Source organism: Ochotona curzoniae, unplaced genomic scaffold, assembly GCF_017591425.1.
Source record: "Ochotona curzoniae isolate NIBS_2020 unplaced genomic scaffold, NIBS_Ocur_1.0 patch432, whole genome shotgun sequence".
Classification (NCBI taxonomy): Eukaryota; Metazoa; Chordata; class Mammalia; order Lagomorpha; family Ochotonidae; genus Ochotona; species Ochotona curzoniae.
Window position 1 is genome coordinate 308,071 of NW_024467009.1, and position 7,614 is coordinate 315,684.

Here is a 7,614-nt window from a genome sequence, read left to right on the forward strand (position 1 = left end):
GGACCAGCCCTACTTAGTCTACCTCCTGTCCTAGTAGGAACAGTGGCCTTTCCTGATCAGCCCTCACTCATTGTCATTCTTATTGTTGGGTGCTACAGAAAAATAAATGAATCATATAAAAAATTAGTACAAGTCATGAAAAAGGAAACACCATGTAAATAATCAATTTCAGGAATATGAACAATATCATCCTTCACAAAACATGTAAGCTTTCATTAGATTAAAACAGAATTTTCTGAAATACTTACGAGTAAGATATTTTAAAGCAGAAACTAAAAGCCACAAATTGTGGAAACCAAGTCACTGAAATACACATATTTCATAACGCAGGAAATACAAATACAATGTTTATCACATACAACACTGAAAGTCTTTAGATGAAATTTTGACAAGCCTTCTCACTTGGTCTCTTAAGTATTGTTGTGAATATATAATCGGGAATTTATTTTATTTATTTATTTTTTTTCATTTATAAAAGGTACGCTAGTTTATTTAGTCACAGATAGCTGACTGATTCAGGTGACTCAATACCACAAAGAAACCACTTTATTCTGAGTGCTCGGAATGACACCAGACTGGCAGGAGTGCTGCTTGAGGCCCATTCACAAGTTTACAAGTTTCTCATTGAGGGCAATCTGTGATTATGTGAGATTGGCCAGGTAGGTCACCATCAGCAGGTCATTGATGTTGCTGTTGAACATGGTCTCAAAGTCATCCGGAACTATCTTGGGAACTTGATTAACCAGGCTCATCAAGAAGCGGCTGACACCTTCCCAGACAGCACATCCTTGGCGTACTGCAACACTGTGCTGAGGGCATCCTGGATGCCAGCGGACACCCCGCCTACTTGCCGTAAGTCACTCGACAGCCCAATCACCCTGTTGGGGCTGAAACACGTCTTCATGATCAGGTCAACTCCAATGCATTCAGTATCATAACACACATACTTCACGGTCAGAGGTGTGACCATCACTCCCATGGTCCTCCCTGGGACACCCATCGAGGTGCTGACGTAGGCCTTGATGCTCATGCGGCCATTCTGCAGACTGGTGAATGGGGTTGGGGGCCTCCCGGCTGTAGTACTCGTGGATCAGCTCTGTGCTGTCATGGCCTGTAGCGTACCAGCCCAGGATGAGTTCCTTTGGAGTGACTTTTTTGTGTAGCTCGTACATGTTCTTTGCAAATTCCATGTCAACTGCCACTTCATCTTCTGACTCATTGTGCGGCACTGAAAAACAATTGGTGACCTCCACTGAGTGCTTGTCCACAGTTCCCAGCAGCGTCCCGACCACCCGGGCGGCGTCCCGATCATCCACGATGGAGGCCAGGATGACCAGGTGCAGCCTGACCACGCCGGGGAAGGGCCCCGGGAGCGCGGGCCTGGGCAGCGAGGGCGCCGGGGCTGGCGCTGGAGCTGCGGCCGGGGATGCGGCCCATAATCGGGAATTTAAACACAGAAAGGAAATTGTAGCATAGTGGCAGAATTATCAATATATACTAATGGGACTTTTATGCAAACCAAACTTAAACTGATGAGAGAATCAGGCAAGATTTCTACATAGGAGATCAACATATACAATGAAGAACTACGTACTACTAAGAAACAATATAGAGCAATATGAAAATTTAAAAAAATATGGAAATGAAATGATAATCAGAGAAGTGAGATTGAAAAGATTAATTTATACTATATTTTCAAATATTTTTCAATTCTGTATTTTAAAAGTCATTTTACCTAACGTCAAAAGCCACTACAAAGACGTCCCAGAAACGATTGAATATTCAGTGATTTGTAATTTGAGACTATTGTCACACATTTTGGGATTCTAGACTTGAAGCAGAGAGGGAAGGAGAGGCCAGGAGGTGGACTGATGTGAGAGGCAACAGCGGCCCCTGCTGTTGGAAGGCTCAAACTGCAAGAGAGGAGGCCACTTCCTGCCTGAGGTGAAGCCCCGCCCCTCACTCCCCCTCCCTCCAGAATCCTACCTCACTGCCCCTCTGCCCTTTGTGATTCTGATTGGCTGCGCATTTTCTGACGTGCTCAGGTCTGTGGGAGCGGTCCAATCAGGCGCACCCAGGAAACAGAGTGAAACCGGGCGGGAGGTTGTGGGCGCCGCCATAACCACGTTGCTGGTCGTGCTGGTGGTGGAGAGGCGCAGGAGGCTGAGCCAGTGCTGCCCTGTGAGCTCCCTCCCCGCAGGAGCCTGTGCAGGACACCCGACTGGTGAGAAGCTGGGAAGGGTGAGTGTGTGAGAGCATCTCCTGAGGCCGCGGGGCGGGCGGGGGCCAGGAGGGGGACCTTGGGGTCCTCACTCTGCAGCACTGACCTTGACTCACAGTGGAACCCATTGTGCAGTGAGGAGGGGGGAGTGCCCAGGGAGAGTTCTACCTGCATGTTGGGCATATTTCTTTGTTCTTTATGTAAAGGTATCTGTTTAGTTGAGCAACCGCGTCTCCAGCCCCCAGCTCAGTCCTCAGTGAAGCTCCTCCTAAGGGTCTGGGGCAGTTTTCTTGTTGCTCACACCAGACCAGCACAGACTCCAGCAGGTAGAACAAACAGCCTTGTTTTCCTCCGAGTTTTGCTGCAAGGTTGAGGGGCAGCATGTGGTGCTGGCGTTGTGCTTGGCAGAGGCCTGGGGTGGCACAGAGACCTTGTAGACAAGCCAAGGGCGTGCACGGGGACTCACACAAAGGGGCTTCTCTAGAAGAACCTGAGGAAGGAGCTGTGAAGGCAGCACTACTGATTTATCCTGATGGCTTCTGGTATGTTGTCACCCATTCCCTTAAGTTCTCCCAATTGGGATTAAATGTCCCCATGAGTTGTAGAGGGAATAAGTCAGGTTCAGCAGAGAGCATTAAGGCAGGGAATAAATCTCTGAATGTGCAGAACTCTTGCCTCAATGCCAAGTGCTGCTCTCTGCCCTGAAAAATCACAACAGGAGTCACTATTTCCTGCAAGATACAATTCAGTAAGTTGTCTTTTTTTTTTTTTTTTTTAAATTTCTGTGTCACAAAATAAGCATTAGCTCTTTAGAACTGTTTACTGTGAACTGTTGGTGTGGGAGAAAAGCAGTGAATTGCCACCTGACACAGCACAGGGAAGGCATCCCTGCCCTGTGTGGGTGTGTGTGACAGTGGTTCAGATGACATTGGGACTCCTGTGTCTCCATCAGAATGCCTGGGTTTCATTTCTGTGCAAATGCAGTGTGCAGCTACTGCCCAGGCTGGGAGGCAGCAGACAGTGGCTTGGGTACCAGGGTGAAAAACCTGACCTGTTTTTGGTGTTGTGGCTGTTGCAGGCATGTGGGAAGTGAGAGAGTGGTTGAAAAATCAGCGCAGTAAATAGAAAAAAAAATAAGTTTCAAAAGTCTTAGTGTATCTCCTTTTACCTAACTTACCTGCATGCATTTTATCAGAATATCTTCAACCTGTGATCCCCCATTGAAACATTTACATGGTCCTACTATACTCTTTTTGTTTTTCTGAGTTTCAAAATACTTTGAAACAAAAAACATGACTAACTCGTCCTCTGGCTCACTCATTCCCCCTGAAAGAGACCAGTAGATTGGGGGTTTCCATTCAGAGTGGCAGCTGATGCCCTTGAACTTGAGGGCATCTGTTGTGTTCCATTTCTATTTAATATAGCTACCCCCTCAGAGCTTTGCCCATCCAGAACTCCATTCCTTGGTGACATATTAATGTCATCCAGAGAAATGATTGATGCACTCTGGGTTCTCTGAGCCTTGGCTACCTAGGGAGTAAAACCTTGGCAAAGGCCCAAGTACATCCTAGGGTCGTGAGCTTGGGATACGCAGCAGTTCCATTTGGCATCCACAGGTTGGTTTAGTCTGAGGATAATTTGTACCAACAAAGATTCTTTGTGAAGGTAAGATTTTGGTGGCTGAGAGTACTTCTCAATTTGTGAGTGTGTTTATGACTGGTTTCCTAAGTTATTTCAGTGAATATTTGCAGTGTTCCTATTCTGGTGGCAGAAAGGGTAAAAAAATGTGAGTGTATTTGACTGGTTTAATAAAAAGTTAGTATTATTTGTGTTTAATATCTGGGACAAGGGTCTTTTTTGAAGTTTAATTTTATTTTTACTGGAAAGCAGATACACAGAGAGGAGGAGAGACAGAGAAGAAGATCTTCTGTGCATTGATTCAGTCCCCAAGTGACTGCAAAGGCCTGAGCTGCGCTGATCCAAGCCAGGAACCCAGAATCTGGTTCTTAGTTTCCCATGTGGGTGCAGGGTCCCAGCGCTTTGGGCTGTTGTCAGCTGCTTTCTCAGGCCACAGGCAGGGAGTTGAATGGGAAGCCGGATCACCAGTATTAGTACTGGCACCTACATGAGATCCTGGCCCCTGCAAGGAGTGGATTTTAGCTGCTAGGATACTGAAGTGGGCCCTCTACACAACTTCTAAAAAGGGGCAAAAGACCAGAAAGAGCTGACACCTGCTATCCACTAATATCAACCTGCACCTGTATGTAGAGATTGAGCCTTGGACCCTGAAGCCTCTGCTAATTGCAGATGATGAGATAATTGAATTGTGTTGTGATTAGTTGTTGGTAGTAAATTGGTATTAAGCAAACATAGCACATGTGGTGTTATAAAACCAGTCTCAGTGAACGCAGCCTTAAGTTGTAGTTAAGTATTTGTTTGCATCAGAGAGTTAAGATGCTGGAGGAGACACTGCAGGCTGTGAGGAGTTCCCAGGTCCACACTGTCACATTTCTGGCTGCTTAGGATTCCCTCCATCAGTGCAGTGAGCCCCCCTGGGCACTGTGTCCTCAGTGAGAGTGATCCCCAAGGCCTGGGAACGTGGGGAAGCTGCTGAGTGTGGGTCTCCCTGTGAAGTGCAAGCAGGCTGCTCCCCAGAGCTCATTCTCTGTCATGTCCCGGTGCTTTGATTCGCAGTTTGCTCATTTAAGCAGGAATGCTGTGCTCTGATGTGGTTGTTACATCTTTGCTCTCTTGCATAGAACCTGAGTTTACGCAATGGTCTAAGCGAAAGAAAATTAAATTCTTGACAACTTTAGTTCTGCAATTTTTCAGTGAGACTGTAGCAGTATCAGCTGCATACCTAGCGAGAAAAAAGCCTTTGTCAGTTCAGGCCTTGGTTTCTTTGATGTTCCATCTCCAGAGGTGACTAAATCCTAGTACTGTCTGACAATTTATGTTTGTAATTTCTTAAACTGAATTTTTGAAAGTGATATTGTATGGTAAATAAATCTTCAAAATATGTTTCTGTATTTTTAAAATTTTTTTATATGTTTTATTTGTTTATATTCAAGTGAGAGTTCAAGTAAGAGACAGGGCCCATCAAGGTGGCCTAGCAGCTGAAGTCCTCACCTTGAGCGCTCTGGGATCCCCTATGGAAGCTGATTCTAATCCCTGTGGTCCCGTTTTCCCATCCAGCTCCCTGCCTGTGACCTGAGGAAAGCAGTGGAGGACGCCCCAAAGCCTTGGGACCCTGCACCCCCATGGGAGACCCAGAAGAGCTCCTGGCTTCAGATCGGCACAGCCGAACAGTGACTGCACAGCCATTACGGTCCAGGTGGAGTAAATCAGACTGTATTTCTGTCTTTTTTCTTTCTTCCTCTCTATATATGTGACTATGCAATAAAAATTAATGAATCTTTAAAGAAAAATAAAGACTGCGATCACTATCCACGGGCTCACTCTGCAGGTGGCTAAATAGCTAGTGCTGCACCAAGCTGAGTCCTGGAGCCTGCAGCTTCCTCCAGGTCTTGCATGTGGGTGATCAGGGCCCAGGCACTTGGATGATCTTCCATTGTTCCACTGCTTTTCCCAGGAGATTCACAGAGAGTTGGGCTGAAAGTGGAACAACTGATTCCATATGGGATGCTGGTGTTGCAGTTGGCAGCTTTACACATTATACCACAATGCTGGCCTTTGCTTTTGCTTTTGATATGATGACAGTACTTGCTTTTCATTTCTCATATGCTAATTCATTGCAAATGTTTTGCATATGGGACAATATTATGGTACAGACTGGGGATAAATTCTGATTGGTGTATGAAGTATTTGTAGGGTAGAAGGATTTCAGTCTAACATTTCCTCCCGTGCACATATGTTGTGTTTCTCTAGGACTTGGTTTGATTTTATTGTCTTCATGTAGAGTTAACTGAGATCTCTGATCACATTGCTAAGTAGCAGTTCCCACTGGCTGGGCACTGATACTGTAGCATTAACTTGTCCTGATTACTGCCAGTCGGTGTGTACTTTCCCTTGCTGTTCTATGAGATTTTCCTTCACATAATGTGCTGCTGTATTTAGAATCACTGGGAAGAAGCATGTGGTCCTCAAAATTGTGTGTGAAAAGCTGCACCAAATATCCATGCTAATTCTTGCTTTTAAATTATTTTCTTTTGTCTTATCATTTTTAAAAATCTTGTTAGTATATTTCATTTATAAAAGTCATGGAGAGAGAGTGATCTACCATCTGCTGGTTAACTCCTTAAATTCCTACAAGTTGTGACAAAGTCAAGCCCAAAACAGGAGCCAGGAACTAAATCTGTGTCCATTTTAGCAGGTGCAAAGACTTGCATACTTGAGAAATTTCTTGCTTGCATCCAGAGAGTGTGTTAGCAGCAAGATGGAATTTGTTGTGGAGTGATAACACAAACACAGACAGTCCAGTGTCAGGTGAGCGTCTCCTAAGCAGTTTCTCATCCACTCTACTAGATGCCCACACCTCCTCATTTTATCTGAATATTTTAGATGGTGCATATTCTGTCCTCTATTAAGATTTCAAGGATATATCTACTGAATTTTTGAGTGTTTCCCTAGAGTCTGTAAAGTATATTTGTAAATAATCTAAACCCAATTGTAAATAACACTGTCTCATTTCTTTAGAAATTCAGGTATACTCCCAATTTCTTGATAAGTTCAGGTATAGTCCCAACTGCTTTCTCCTGTGCTGTGTGTAATTTTTGTCATTCATTTACTTAGTATCAAGAGCAACAGTTTTGTTCATTTTTGGTAGTATCCTTTTGAATAAAGATTTATATGTTAAAAGGCATCAGAATGGAGAAAGTGAATGTTTAGTGTCAAACACTTTCAGTGACCCAACATCCAAAAATCACATTGTACTTTTTGATTAATTTCTCTATTATTTGTTGAAAAGCATGTGAGAGGCAGCAGTTGTAGTGTGATGTTCACTTTCTGATGTAGTTCCCTGCTCATGTGCTTGGGAGATAGTATAAAATGTCCCAGTTCCTTGGACACCTGCACCATGTGGAGCATCAGAATGGAGTTCAGGCTCCTGGTTTTATCCTGGACCTTGCTGCCTCTTGTGGCCACATGGGGAGTAAACAAGTGGAGGGAAGGACTCTGTCTGTCTGTCTTTGGCTCTTGCTTTGTAATTTTCACATTTAAACAAATAAATGAATTGTTTTTAAATAATCAAAAAGGAGGGGGTAAGGAAATCCCCAGGGCTTATGAAAATTTATGGTAAAGTAATAAAAATAAAAGATAAAAAATACAATTAAGATTATATATTCCTGGGAAAAAAAAAGAACCTAGCATGATAGCCTAGTTGCTACAGTCCCAAGCTTGCATGTGTCAGGATCCCATAAGGGCACAAGTTCTTG

General features: G+C 44.2%; 1 pseudogene; it reads right to left on the reverse strand.

The window, feature by feature from the left end:
- Nucleotides 1-458: 458 nt before the first annotated feature.
- LOC121167810 lies at nt 459-1,448 on the reverse strand (annotated as a pseudogene).
- Between the last annotated feature and the right edge of the window lie 6,166 nt (nt 1,449-7,614).